The sequence below is a fragment of the Pimephales promelas genome, chromosome 13 (assembly GCF_988280905.1).
Source record: "Pimephales promelas chromosome 13, fPimPro1.hap1.1, whole genome shotgun sequence".
NCBI classification, from domain to species: Eukaryota; Metazoa; Chordata; class Actinopteri; order Cypriniformes; family Leuciscidae; genus Pimephales; species Pimephales promelas.
The window spans coordinates 19475295-19491679 of NC_142781.1; positions in this window are offsets into that span (position 1 = coordinate 19475295).

The window sequence follows — 16385 nt, forward strand, 5'->3', positions numbered from 1 at the left end:
ATTCTTTCGCCTGCTTCTTTTTCACCCCTCTGTTCTGACAAAGGATGAGAGATTGTTTTTTCTCATTGAGATGTAAACACTCAAACATGTTTACTCTATTTGCATTTGTCTGCATGTCAACACACTGCAGCGGGCTGAGGATTTGAGGAGAGAAAAGTGGGGTGGCTGGGGGTGCTCGTGTTGGTTGCTGAATCACAATGGGCCACAAAACACACACACACACACACGCACATTGAGGAATGTGCCCCAGGCTTGTACAGTATTGTGTCCTGAGAGCTCAGCGGGGCAGTACTGCACTCACATACCTGACCAGAGCTGAAGCGTAAGATGGATTGGGGTAATAGCACTAACTGTAATAGCATCTGCCCCAAAGTGTGGCAAACTTTGTAAGATGCAGTGTTAGGATGGTTTTGTTTGATCTTTTTGAGACAGCATTTAAATGGAAAATGATGTCATCGCTTACTCGTTCCAAACCTGTATGACTTTCTTAAAATACAAAAGAGAAATTATGAAGAATGTGCTGGTCACTCTTTTTTTCATGCAGTTGCAATAAACAGAGCATGGAGCCTTCTAGCTTTAAAAAAAGATTTACAAGCACCATACAAAGACCATTCCTCATGCAAAGGTAACATATTATTTCAGTTCAGAGGACCTGGAATATAGCACAATATCAACTGTGTAAAAATAAAATAAACTATAGCCTGCAAATAGCCACCTTGTTCGCAAAGGCTATAACTCTAATGTCTGGTTGGGCTAGACAAAATCTCAAAAACCCTGGCTAATAACAGAGGCAGTGGCGGGGAGAATAAGGCGGGTGGCGGTGACTTTTGATACGATCGACCCGTGTACGAATCCTTCATTTTTCCGAACTCATTCTTCTCCCTTTTCCCATCGCAAATCAAATTGGAATAGCATTTGTTTCCTGTATAAAAAATAAAGTTGTCCTCCGAAGAGGTGGTGATTGAAAAAAAAAATGCATTTATTTGTTCAAAAAAATATATAAATAAAATATTTGAAAAGTGGAAATAAAGTGCCTATGGGTGTTTATTAAAACTGTTTGTCAGGGGGGTATAGGGAGGACTTCATTGTCCCAAAAGGATGGCAATCATTTAATGATTTTATTACATATAATCATATAATATGTTTTTGCATTCTTTTATTATGTACAATTCACTGAATACAACTTATTTGCACTAAGTATAAATAACATCTAACTACCTTCACAGAACTAGATATCTTTCTTTATGCATTAAAATATATTTGTTTTAAGAAGGAGAAGGCAAAAAATAGACTATATTTTTATTATTTCTTTTCCTTTTTTTGAAAGTTCCGGTCCCTATTTATTGTATCTGCATGGGAAAGAGCGAACAGCACAGTCTTCATAATATCTTATTGTGTGTTCCACAGAAGACTTGAAGCCATACAGGTTCGGAATGATATAAGAATGAGTAAATGATGACCGAATTTTCAGTTTTGGTAGAACTAATCCTCTAAGATTGTTATCCACATATTAAAAGGAACAACATTTAACACAATATGTATTGTGGGAAGGAGAGACTGAAATGTTAAACACTGGGATTGTTTGCTTTCACTATGAGATTTTGCCGCAACATGTGACAGACTGGTGAATGAAACGGATCTCCCTAAAAAAATTGAAGACCTTTTTTTTTTTGTAAAAAAAAATAAATATATATTTGCTTCTGCATGGGAATTACACACTCATCCCTTAGGAGACTCATTACTGGAAAATTCTAGAAAAGATTTACAATTGCTCAGTGGAAATTCTGCATTAAGTATTTCACTGTAAAAACAATATTTTCAAGATTCGTTATCAAAACATTTTTTTTCTTTTGTCAAATCAACTTAAATAATTTATTTAGTTCAGATAACTTATTCTTTTGAGTTTCTGATGATTAAATCAATCTCCTTCATTGTATTAACTCACTTTTTCCATTTCAATCAACTTAAAATTTTAAAGTCCCCGTGAACCGGAAGTTGCAAACGATTTTTCTCCAGTGCTGTGACGTATTTCCAAGTAAAATGGAATATTGAACAGAGGGCAAGGTTTTACTCTAGCGCTCCTCCTCTCCATCTCTCGCTCATAGCAAACTAACGGTTTGAGGGGAGTGGTTAAGCGTTTCCCCACCCAAACTGTGAAACCTACGTCATCAGAAAAAGAAACCGTTCCAGACCGGAAGTAACTTTTCAGATTTTGATTAAAGATTACTAAGGTAAAACATTTTTTTAATATATATTGACTTGCACGGATTAATTGTTCACCACAAGACTAGTAATATGCGCTAACAAAGTAAATAGGTTCAATTTTGATTTCACGGGGACTTTAAGGCAACCAACTTAATTTTTTAAGTTAAACCAACAATATTTTTTTACAGTGTATAGCATTAAGCCAGAATAAACAAGAAGTATAATCAAACACACTTGTTAGTATTCTCTACTACTCTTGTTTACACATTTGTTTACCTTTTCTTAATGACCTCTTGAACAGTATATACATGCATGCATGCACGAGCAAACTTAGTCTTGCCGTTCCCTTTATTTGCTCTATAGCCATGGGAGATCATGAATCGTTTGTAATGATTCACTTCTCAATCAGACACATTCACAAATGAGCAGAGACTGCTTGACTGAAATGCCTGCAAAAAAGATTATATCGATAACCATCTATAAATTCTTTGGTTTTTGAGAAAAGTCTCTTTTGTTTACCAAAGGTGCATGAAACAACAATATTGTAAAATATGAATACAATTTAATATAACTATTTCAATATAACGGCTGAATTGTTTTGCAACGTTACTCTTTCTGTCACATGATCTTTTCAGAAATAATTATAAAATGCTGAGCTGGTCTCCTGGAAACATTATCATTATTAATGCTGAAAACAGTTGTGTAAACTGCGATTCATTTTTTCTTCAATATTATTTGATGGATATACATTTCAAAAGAACAGCCTTTATTTAAAATAGAAAGGATTTGTAACATTACAAAGATTTGTACTGTCAATTGTAATGCATCTTTGCTTAATACTGACCCCAAACCCTTTTTAAAGGTAGTGTATATACCCAAAAACATAAAGCGAAGAGAAGTTTCTGTTTTTAACCAATGCATATTTAGTTCACTCAAAAATGACAATCCTGTGTAGTGATATGCTGCACACTTTTATTTTATGAACGGGGACTAAAGCTTTTGAGCTTCAATAAATGGTATAAAGGCATCATAAAAGTGGTCCATGCAACTCATGCATTATATTCCATTCCTTCTGAAAGAAACTAAAAGAAATGGATGTTGTTGTTTTTTTATTAATTTCACTTATTTATGAGCTGTCACCTAGGCTTATTCATAAACAAATTGTCCAGGCTTGTTTTGTGAACCAGATCAACCGATACATTGAAAATATATGACTTAAAAGAATGATTTTCTCATAATGACTGTAATTTGTTTGTCACAAAAAGCTATTTTTCTCTCTAAGGCATTTTGTGCTCAAAAATCATGATATGCATCAAGCACTTTCAGCCTGAGAGCTCTGTTTTGATAATTCATGATAGTGTTGTGAGGATCGGTCAAAGGTTATCTGTATGACTCACATTAAGATATGATCAGAGACAACATATTGTGCCATTGGGCTTAACATTCACACGTGATCTTATACACGCACACTCTCGAGTCATACTTTTTGTATTTCTTTAATTTTATTTCTCTGTTTGCTTCTCTTTGTAAATGAGAAGGATGGATAAGATGCTACACATCTTGAGACTCACCCATGCATGAAACAGCCTGCTTGGTTTGTGAGACTCGTATTTGAGTGATGGTCTGTGTCAGACACCCTTGTCATTTGCTTCAGCCCTCAGGAGTTGATCGTCTAGCCAGCTTTTACTGCTCCGGCTTCAGAGAGACAGAGACTGAGAGAGATGGGACAGAGCAAGAAGATTTAAAAGTAGAGGGTTGTGGGTTAAAAATGAGATTGAGAGGAACATGAGGGGAGTTATAAACAAGAGGGAATGAGTGAGATGAGGGGAGGGCGCTTTAAGGATGGAGCAATGTTGAAGAGTAAGTGAGTGCTAATATAGGAAGCATTAAAAATACACTAATATAAATATGAACCTATAATGTATAACAACATCTATAACATAATTGTATAACTTGCTAACTAATGCATAATACGATGTGATGTTAAACCAACTTGGTCTCACGAGTATACTAACTGTTTATGTTGGTGATTTCGAATTGATTTACTCAAAAATGTTTGCCTTTTAGAAAAAAAAACTAAGCACCGAGGTCTACCCTCAAACCCAACCCTTATAGTGGTGCAGAAGCGGATCATACGAAAACATACAAATATGAACTAATTCGCCACTAATTCACCAAAACTTGAAATAGTTACGAATTAAAAAGCATAAAGTTTTAGCCTATATGTTTTAGACATGGTACTAATACTAATACCAAGATTTTGTGACATATATAGCTACTAATTTCTGCTTGTCAATGTTTATGTTATGTTAAATGGATACTCCACTTTTTTTGGAAATAGGCTAATTTTACAATTCCCCCAGAGATAATCTTGTAGAGTTTTACCGTTTTCAAATCCAATCAGCCGATTTTCTGATATTTAGAAGAATATCAGTAACCAGACATTTTCTGGTCTCATTGACTTCCATAGTAGGAAAAAAATATACTATGGAAGTCAATGAGACCAGAAATTGGCTGGTCACTGATATTCTTCTAAATATAAACAAATCGGCTGAATACATTAAAAAATGGTAAAAGCCAACTGTTTAACTCTGGGGGAGTTGTAAAATGAGCCTATTTCCAACAAAAAAGTGGAGTATCCCTTTAATGTAGTACGTCAATAGGTCTATAGTTCACATAATACCTTTTTAATCTTAATTATAATTCCTATTTGTATATTATTTGTTGTTATTGCACAGAATCAATGATACATACCATTTGAGTGATGAAACAACAATCAGCTATTTGCTTGCTTTTTAATAATCTAAATCTAAATTGTTTCCAAGAATATGGAAGTAAATATTTAACTTTTGGCTAAAACTAAATAACAAGCAAAATTGTTTTTCTTTAGTCTAATAGTGATGGTAGTTATGGCTATTTGATAAACCTTGACCATGGTTTTTAAATGTCTATATTCACAAAACAATTGACCATGATAATTGAAATGCGCGGTCTGCGGCACATCAACTTGTGGCGTTGCTAACAGATAGGTGTAACAACAGACTAGGTGTAACTCATCACATGTTATGTCTGTGTATTACGTTTTTTTCCATGCATTGTTGTGACTGGCTTTGACTTGTGAGTGTGTATGTGTGGTTTGTGTGGTTGTGTGTCGGAGTACATGAGCATAATACTCATTACTGTCTGCTGTTTGCATGAGAGAGTGTCTAGAGGAAGCCCATTTGTCAAAGAAAGACTGTGCAGAGACACCGCAAAGACTCAGGAGTCCTCCTCTCACTGTCAGACACAAATCGGCCTCGGCACAGTGTGTTTAGATGATAAAAAAAAAAGAAAACGTTGAAATGTCTGCTGTGATCATGTATGATTAATTTGTGAATGGCAAATGGACAAGGTTTCCGAGGATTGACATCCTTTGAATTGTCCTTTTTATTAAACCGATGTGAACTGTCAAAAAGTGCAGTGAACTGAGTCACCTCTGAAACATGGGTTGTTCTTGTTTTATTTATTTATTTATTTTTGTTGGGTACAAAATGAACTTTTCCAGATGGAACATACATGAAGAACTAAATGTATTGTGTATCTTTATTCTGAATTACTATTGAAAGGTTCATAGACTGAGGTCAAACAGGGAAGTGTGTGTATGTGTGTGTGTGTACGTGCATGTTTATATTATATTGTGGGGACCAAATGTCCCCACAAGGATAGTATACTTGAGATCACCTATTGTAGGGACCAGCCAGCCATAGGAAAATGGATTGATTTATTTTATTTTTTTAAAATGTAAAAATGCAGAAAGTTTTCTGTGATGTGTAGGTGTTGGGTTTGGGAATAGAAACTACAGTTGAAATCTTTACGCCTATTGAGAGTCCCCACAAAGATAGTGAAACCTTGTGAGTGTGTGTGTGGTTTATTGAGAGTCTGTCCAACCAATTAGATCATCAGCTAAATAGTTTCTCTTTATTCTAATTATAGTTTTTGCAGCTGTGAAATTCATGATTCAAATATCTTCATTCACATAGAATCGGCTGTTATAACAGAGAGACCTACAGCCACATAAAGCGCCTGACGGCACATTTAGTGTCGGAGGGTTTCCATTAGTCAGTCTGTCTTCTTCATTTTGCTGAACTGCAGTGCACATCCCAGCTGCTCCCCATGGGTCTTTGTGTTTTCTCCTCAGATATTGAGGCAAATTAAATCCCAATGAGTGTTTTTTTTTTTTCTACATCTCTCTTCTGGTCATTTGCACTTGCCGAGCACTCTACGATGAATTGTGTCTAATTCTGTGTGCAGTGCAGTTTCTATGTGGGTGGCCGGGACTGAAGGCAGACACAGTGGGATGTGGTGACGCACCTCAGAGAAGATTTTACTTTAAATAAAGAAACATAAGGTAAGAAAAGTGACTTTGGGGCGAATGTGGAACAAAAAAAGTTTCTCTCGTAATGGCAGTGAAAGAAGAGGAGGGGCCATGCAGTGGGTGGTAGGTCCAGAAATGCAGGTGGTCTGACCAAGACATGATGGGAAGTCTGGTCTCAAGTCATGATGGGAAACAACCGTTTCTGCAAAGTTGTGAATGTACAGCACTGGTGATGAGGCAAAATTAACCTTCAGTTGAGTCTCACTCAGCATAATGAGCCTGAACTTGGGAGGATGGGGTGACACTTGATTTTTTTCACAGCATGTCTGTGTCTGTGTGGCTGTCTGAGTGTGAAATTTTCAGACAATTTCTGAGCAAAAACTTTTATTCATGCATTACAGTTCAGAAGTTTGGGTCGGAGAGATTTTTTTCATTTTCATTCAGCAAGCATCCATTGATTAAACTAGTCAAAAGTAAAGGAAATTATATCGATAATTACAGATTTTTATTTAATGGAACTTTCCATTCATCAAAAAATCCTAGAAAAAAAGTGTATACAAAAAAGAGTAAGCAATCGATAATAATAAGAAATATCTCTCAGTTCCCTGAGTTAGGGAACGAAGTATTGCGTAGCCTTCCACATTGTTTTAACTGGATATTTGTCGCTTCAGTCGTATAAATGTGCTATGATGGTGAATTCGGGGACTAATATAGGCTGAGGCCTCACCCCCTTGACGGGCTCTGACGTGTAATGACATAGAGTGGTCTCATTGGTCGCATGTCAAAGGCGTCCCACGCCATTGGATGTGCAGTTGCTGCAGCACAGCCTATGAGCGAGCTAGACGCTCCGTGTGCGAGCTGTGCAGCTGCAAATGCAAATGCATTTTACAAATAGTTTTCAGTAAATCGAGAAAAAGAAGTTTTCCCACTGCGTATAGCTAGGCAATACTTCGTTCCTGTAAACTGAAGTTACGTGAGTAAACAAGTAGTTTCTTCAAGCACATAATCCTCGTCATTGTTCATTGGATTGTATATAGACTGAAGTCAAACAATCTATCTGGCTGTCCTGAATATCTTCACTGCAGTTCTTTAGAAACAACACTAAATCAAACAACAGCTCAGCATGAACCTAACAACCAAAATCGATTTGTACACAGTATTAAGACTGAATCTTCTTATGAACTGTTTTATCTGAATAGGTAAAATCCTTCCTTTGAACTCTATGACCTTTATTGTATGAAGATAGGCACTGCTGAAGCCCAGCCGGCACTCTCAGATGTTGAGGAGCATGTCTGTGCCAATGGAGGAGACTCAGCAGATGTTAAGGATGAATCAAAATCTAGTTTATGTAAGCATTCAGACCAGACAATATAATTTACCGTACGTCTAAGACTGCTGCACACATAACGGCTTCTACACATGTGGACTAGACAGACAAAAACTGTTAGTGAAACGTAAACTCTCTCTAGCACATAGTGTTCATTCATACAGAGACTCATGCAGACAGATATGCCATTGCAATACAAACATTCAGAGCGCAAGCTGTCCATACAGGTCAGTATTTGAATGTTTTATACTTGTATCAAATATGTTAAATTTTGACTTGATTCTTCTCAAAGTCATTCACTTTTTGTACACTAAGCAGGTTTAGTACTACTTTGATTCACCATTTAATGTCAAATGAGCTGGGAAACACATTTCCACACAAAAACTAGGCACTTTATGAATCATCCAATAGAATATAACCAACTGGCATTTAGTAACTCTCTTCTTCTTTTCAGCATAAGGGTGGCACTGACGTCAATGAGATGCCTGAGATGTGTGTGTTTCTGTCTGGACTGCCAAGGTCACTCTCTGAATGGGGGTTTGCACGTGTGTGTCGCCGGAAGTGCGCTGTGCGTAGGTGACTAACAGAGTTGTGTTAACCTGTGGTGTGTGTGAAACCCTTACAAACACAACTTCGTGGACTGAGACTATACATTAACGTCACTGGATGTGACGCCACAGAATAATCGATATCTTAACTATTAATGCACAGTGTTTCCTGGGAGTAATTTCAAAGAGTTTTTTATGAGGTCAGTGTTCAATTGAAAATGCCTGACCTTGTAGGCTACCAGAATTTAGTTTTGCCATTTTATATATATAAATAAATATAATATTCATTAAAATATTAGGTTGCTTGCATAGTCAATTACTGGTGGTTTACAGTTTTTAAAGACTGACGGGATTTTTTTGCCCCTCTGGGTCCTTCCTAAATTACATTAATTTAACTCTCCAAAATACTCACCAATTTTTTTTTAGGATTTAGGAAAAATTTTCATAAATATACTATATGTAGATTTATATATAATTTATATTATATATAAATATTTTATACATAAATATTTTTTTTCCTAAATATATGCATGTGTGTGTATGTATATATATATATATATATATATATATATATATATATATTTTTTTTTTTTTTTTTTTTTTTTTTATTTATTTAATCGGGACAGTACACATTAATGGAGAGACTAACATTTCTGTAAAGACTGTAAATGAGCCAGGTTATAGCATAAATGCCAATTTTCACCTGTATATATACAAAATAATTATACACAGTACACCCACATATATTATGTAAACACAAACTTTTATTTTGGATGCAATTAATCGTGATTAATCATTTGACTAATGTGATATATGCCGTTGGCTGGCAACTTTAAAAAACAGTGGTCGGGAAAGAGTTAAACTGATTCATTTGAGTGACTCAGTTCATATTAAACGTGTAGAGATGTCGGATTCATTTTAGTGAAACTTTTTAAATTATGTATTTTTTTATCATAATTATTGAAGTAGACACTATTACTTTTCGAATATAGATAGAATTATAAGTATGAACAACTTCTTCAAAAAGTTAGCTTTACTGTACAGTAGAGATATGTTAAATTAACTTCACTACAGAATCAAATGATGATTACGAGAAAGCAGCAGCAAGGAAAAGGAAGGTAATAAAGGGCAAGTCAAAAGCTGATGAGAGAGCCTTGGCAACTGTGTTATTTTTGAGTAACAGAATTAGATGTCTCTGTTAAAACATGGTGTACCCCTTAAACCACATCAGGACAGGAACTGAGTCACAGTTGTACATCACACAGATGCTCAAGACACCGCTAAAGCTGCCACTACATGTGATTTTCTAAAACAATCAAAATTAGCCTGTTTTAATTTCATCTGAGCATGGGCCACATGAACTACCTTTACCTTTCTGTAACTCATACTGATACAGCTGAGGAAGAGAACACACTGCAGAGAGAAAATGAAATTTAGCCTGACAAGTACAGCAGCCGACAGAAAGTAGCACAACCAGACAGCTTGAAAAATCATCTTGACCCTGCGCTTTCAATAATGCTTGAATAATTCAAATTTGACAAATGATAGTACAATTAGCTAAGAGTGCTTGCAGGATGTAGGGCAGCCAGAGACGAGAATAGAGACAGAACAAGAGCAGATGATTTAGGGAGAAATGAGGTATAGTAAGTGGGTTATGAAAAGCACATGTATTAGGTGCTATCAAGACAGTGAAGTACTGATGAAAGGGAGGAGAGATGAAGAGATTCAAATCAAGCACGGGAGCAGCTTGCCCCCCTTAAGCTGTTACATGAACGGCTACCACAGTCCAAAGTTTGAGATAGATTTCCAGCAACGTGACATTCATGTATTTCATAATATAGACACTTACAGTACAATTCTTTCATCGTTCACGTGTTTGACAGGTCAAAGTAAGTCGTGAGTCTGTTTTTGTGAGGTAGAGCATGATTGAAGATTGAAGTTGCGTGGTGTAAACGATAGAATGAATAAGCACTGATAGTGGCCAATGCAACTTATTATCAAGCTTGTGTTATTAATAAGGTGTTCCCTGTTGAAAAGACTAGCTCATGAATTTCCATGCTGGTGGTGAACCTACACAGAGACAAAAGGGACTACTGGTCAACCATGATGATGAAGCTGGTTGTGGTGAATAGAGCAGAGCACATATTTAGTAGAGTTTACCTAACATTTGTACCATTTTTTTAAGTTAAAAATCAACCGCTGTGCCAGAACGTTTTATTTTGTGTCACCATTCTTGGTCGTGTAACTGTATTTAAATAGGGAAAACTTGGAGGTGTTTGGTCGCTTCTCTACTTGGATGAACTGGGCTAAGCTAAGAGCTATCAAAATTTCGCCACAAGACAGTGTGATTTCGTGCACGCACTAGTGCACGAGACAAGTGAGGCATGCATCAACTAGTCGTAGTTAAGGGGATGACAGTTTAATGTGAAAAAAAAAACGGTGGAGTATCCTTTTAAAGAGTAACTAAACCCTAAACCAACTTTTTTTTAGTTAATGATCTGTAAGAATAGATGTTTATTAATACCAGTCATTGATTCGAGTATCTTTTTTGACATTTGTGTATAAAGTGTTTTATTTCCACAATATATGGTGTAAAAACGTCTTAGTGCTGCCCTCTTCAGGTTGAACGGTGGCTACTGCGGTTGAATTTTCCTATTGGATGGGAAATAGGAAAATTTGTGACGTACGCAGGTTTCAGCTCAACACGCTCTTGGTATGAGCGACAGTATAAAAACCAGCTTGTTTCGTCAAAACCACTGTAGCGAGTCAGGAGTTGGAATTGCGAGTATTGAAAACGATCAGGATAGAGTGTTTTAGCATCTATTTCGTCCCCTCTATCTCCGCTGGGGTCTGCCCATTTTTTCAGCATTTTTCAAATATTGCACGTGGGTGGAGTCTGACCAGGAGTTTAATTACCCTTTAAAGAATTTTGGCAACCAAACTGCTTTGGTTACCTTTGACTATTGTATATAGGGGAACAAAACACTGAGACATTTCTCAAAATATTATAGTCTTTTGTTTTTCACTGCAATCCAGAAGACATATTTTTAATGACATGAGGGTGTGTATTTTTGAGTGAACTATCACTTTAAGCTTTTTAAGAAAGCTGCTGTGGACTCCAGCCACCATCCTACACATCATATGCTGGTAACCTGCAATACAATTTTTCTTTCAACAGGGTTTTGGGCAAAAATACGCAATGCATCTTACATTTGTTTCTGTAACCATATTCATTAGAGTACTGTCTCTCTATCTTTTTGTTTCTAGGTCACTGAAACGAAAAATCATGCACACTTACGGACCTAGAATTATATAGATATTTACCCGTCCAGGCGAATCACTGTAAAGCGTGTTCCAGCTTTATTTTTAACACTTAAATTGCCGAGGCATTCGTCTTCATCAGCACCTGCACACACATACAGTGACACTCTCAGTGTGAAATGGTCAGGGTGATCCTCTGTGCCCCTGCACACAATGAACACTTTGTAATACTGTTGCTATGGCAGCCAACTCTGAGTCTCAGATGACTAAATCTTAATATGTCACATCTCAGGTGCACCATGGGAATCATGCACTCCTCTTAATCCTATTCCTCCCCTCTTATTGAAATTTAATTCACTCAAGCACTTAAAAACAACATGAAATGCCATTTGCAAGACATTTTTCTACTGCAGTGTGACATTTCCTGGGATATGCAGTGAATCTGATTTGACATGTAAATGTTAATTGACATTGTATAGCAGGTTACTGTTTCCACCAACAAGCACATAGATTAGAATACTGCTGCTAAATGTTTCTTAAATCACATGTAAATTAGGACACTCTGTTTTTTACTTTCTCTGCCATTAGTTTGGTGGTTGAGGGGTGTCACAGCGGTCATGAATTCATGCAAGTACGCAGTGTGTTTATAATAAGACTCAACAGGGCACGTTCAGATGGATTGCAGATGGGTCTTGGGAACACTTTGTCTTTCTTCTGGTTGCAATACACGCAACGTCACCTTTTCGCCTTCCAACTTTTTTTATTTGTTATTGCATATAGGCTATCTACTTTGCCTCTACCATCTTTTATGTATTTACTTCAATAAACACATTGAATACACTCGTTTTTTTAGTCAAATAAAAGCATCAAGACAAAAAAAGAGAAAGATTTAAAATGTGAGTAACTATGTGGAAGTAATTAACTGCCTGATAGTTAATGTACCTTGCTCTGATTTCATCAAGTGAATAAATGAATCTTTAGCCTTTATAGCACAGCTCAACCTGTATTGTAGTGAAATTGTATTTATTATTTCCCATAAAGTTTGCATTTGGAGGTCCACATTTAATACTAATCATTTATGATCTTTTCTCAGCCTAAACAAGGGCTCTAAGTGACTTTAATTTTTAATCAGAGGGCCCAATCAGAGCTAATTAGCCTGATTAACGTGATTCTAGTATGCTGTTATTGAGGCTATTCAGTCATAATATTGTACACACACACAGTGTAGGCTACAAGAGGATCAAATTCATGACTCTTAAAGGACTGGTTAAAACTATAACCTCAAATGGGCACAAAGCCTCTCCAATGTTGTCTTAGCCTTGTTTTTGTTGTTGTTTTTAAATATCCCTGCTATGAATAATAGTTTATTGTGAATTTTGTTTTATTGATTTAATCTAGTTAATTTCCTGAAAGGCTGCAGACAGGTTTGTTATGGTCAAGCTATAAAGGACTGCTACTCATGTTCACTGGCAACCTGAATCTGCAACACTAGGCTACAGCAAAAACTATGAGCAAATGAAATTAGAAACTGAGGTTTTAATGTAAATAGTAAGTTAAACATGTAAAGGATGTGTGAGAGGATTTGTTGGTAATACACAGTGCTGGGGTGCTCAGTGTCCCTCGCCAGACCCAAATTTCCCATGACTAAACGTGGCTTTCCTTTTATTCTGCTCCTTTGAACAATCAGTGTCTGTGAGAAGGTACAGAACATAAAATCAAAAGCACATGTTCTGCATACACAAAGTCTATCTGCATTTCTCATGATTGACGGAGTTTACTAATGTCCTGCATTTTGGACTTTTCTTTCTGGCAACAGCTCGTACTTTCTAGGCCAGATACTAAACAAAATCAGTCTCAAAGTTTGGCTCTTATATTACTTTAAAAAAATTAAACCTGACACTTCTATTTTTGTTTACCTTTAGTTCACCTTATTTTTTAAGTGACTTGGTCACATGAACTCTATTAGGCCTAATAACAGAATAACATACTTTCATATTGACCATACTATTTCTTTCAAATAAAGATATGCCAGACATACTTCGCACTTTCCACTATACACCAGTGTTTTCATGTTATCATCCAACACAATTATTGAAGGTCTGCCATTATATTGGTTAAGATACAATCTAAAAAATACTGGGTTGTTCTAACCCAATTTTGGGTCAAATATGGACGGATTCATACATTGGGTAAAAAAAGTCATTTAAAAATGTAACCCAATGGCTGAGTTTGTCCATATTTGACCCAAAATTGGGTTAAAACAACCCAGCATTTTTTAGAGAGTACCTTCTTAATTCAGCATTTTTGTAGACAAAGCTGCTTGTAGGTCTTTATCTTTTTTATTGAGTGTTGATATTTAATCAACCCAAGGGATTCCAGATTCTAGTCTTAAAAACTATAGGTGAAACTGACACCAGCTGGTAAGAACTGTGCAGGTAAACCTCACTCCCCTGATCTCAAGAGGCGCACACGATAGACGTTGGATGCTACATCCGTGCTAGGGCACCTTCCTCCCATATTCAAGTCACAGACTGATCTCATGAAATGGTGTATGTATGACACACCAATTCGTAATTACATTTTTGGCGTGCTATCAACACGCAAAATTGCTTTTCAGCGTGTTTATGAACGCTGTTGACTTAATGTTACATTACTGTATAAATATATGACCTACCCCAACCCCGTCTCTAAACTTACCTGTCACTGGGGTTAATTAGCCTGGTTCAACCAGACTCTAGTTCATTTCATTTATGAAATTGAGCGGAAGTGGGTAGGAGGGCACAGCCAGGCTAGGGGTTAATAGCATTTATGAGTCTTCCCCTACAATCCTAGGACAAAAAAAATCGCTCCCCAGATCTACATTTTGCTTCGTTTCGCTCGGACATTTAACGGCCTGTATATACACGCATAGACATACAATCATACACACGGATAGCTCAAAATGCGTATAGGTAACAGGCCACTTGACTTGAAAGTGGCGTGTATGTTTACGCAAAAATAATACAACTCAGAAAAATTATATTGTGGAATATTAAATGTCCCCAACTAAGCAAGCCAAAAACTAAGGCAACAGTGGCAAGGAACCAAACTTCATCACGTGACAAAATGGAGAAAAAAACCTTGGGAGAACCCAGGCTCAGTTGGGGCCAGTTCCCCTCTGGCCAACGAAGGAACAGTGTGCGATTCTGGTAGCATTACAAAACAAATTGGATCGAAACATTAAGAGTATTTGTCCATTTCCATCTGTTTGGAAGTCGAAGTAGCAGAAACCCCTGTTCAAATCTCGCTTTTATGTGTTTTTAGCATTTTAATTAAGTTACAATTATTCAATTCAGTTAAAAACAAAATCTTTAAGACATCCTGAAGTTTGCTAAAGCCACACAATGGGCTCCGGACCCTTGCTTGGGACCTGAAATTGAGCATTTTTTTTTTTTTTATTATTATTACAAGGTAACATTCAATGTTTTCCAGTTAAGGGAAAACACATTATACATCCACATTCCCTCATTTGTTGTTGCTTATAGCTTTAGCATGTTAGCTTAGGCCAAGATTGTGGCCTTATCAAACATTCTGCACATGAAAATACAAAAAAGTAAACAAAAAATCAAACAACATAATGTGATGATGCATTCAGCTCATTTGTAAGGTGCTCTTCTCTACGTTCAACTTCTTGACGACCAATATTGAGGTTAAATAGGTAGGCTTACATCATCTACACTGCAAAGTGTCAAATATTGTCGAAGTTTTCCAAATAAGAAGAAACCTGGTTCAGACCAGTCAAAGAACAAGTTCGTTTAAGGAACAGTATGGCCTCTATCCACACACATCCACACACAGTCTCTGTCTGCCCACAGGTCAACCCCTTCTAGAGCAGGACGAGGTGAAGTGAGTGTTATGTCTGACAGCGATCCTCTGCATGAAATGAATTTTTGTTTTGTCCTCCTGAAAAATGTGAAAGGATCCTACATAATTCGGCTCTTTGTTCCAACGGTGACCTGGAGAAGGTCAAGTCGGTTTTTTTCTCCATTTACAAGAAGACTTCAAAGCGCTTGTGTGTGTGTTTGACAGAGAATACATAAAGCTGTGGGTTGCACTGGATGAAAGTGATCATCACTGAGGGCTGAGGCACCAGGGCCCTCGAAACCCTAGCGATGGTCCTGCTTTCTGATTAAACTGCTTGACCACATGAGACTCGCATCCCACATCATCAAAAACAATGCAGGTGAGAGACTGTTTTCGACACTCCTCAGATATAAACATATAGGCCCTACTTGTTATGGCAACCCTTCATGAGTTTTTTTCACCGCTGTGTTATCCAAACACATCTTGTTATTCTCCTTTGAAAAATGACCAAGTCATTCAGACTGAAACCCCTTTCCTCGGTAAGAGTTTTCTCTGCCAAAAAAACAAGTAGCATGCATGAACGTGGCCCATCCTGTCCAATCCTGTGCCACATTTTACATCTGGGTCACATCAGAGTAACCAGACATGCCCCTGGAAGACAGCCGACTGGCACTTTGTCCAGATCCAAAAGCAGTCCTTTGTGAGTATGGCCCAACTCTTTAACATCCCCCATCTATGTACAAACATAGAGCAAATGTTCTTGTTTGGGTTTAAATTTCATGACATAGGGGTTGTTTGTTACTCTCAGAGTACAATGCAGATGAAACACTGAACTAAAATACTCTAA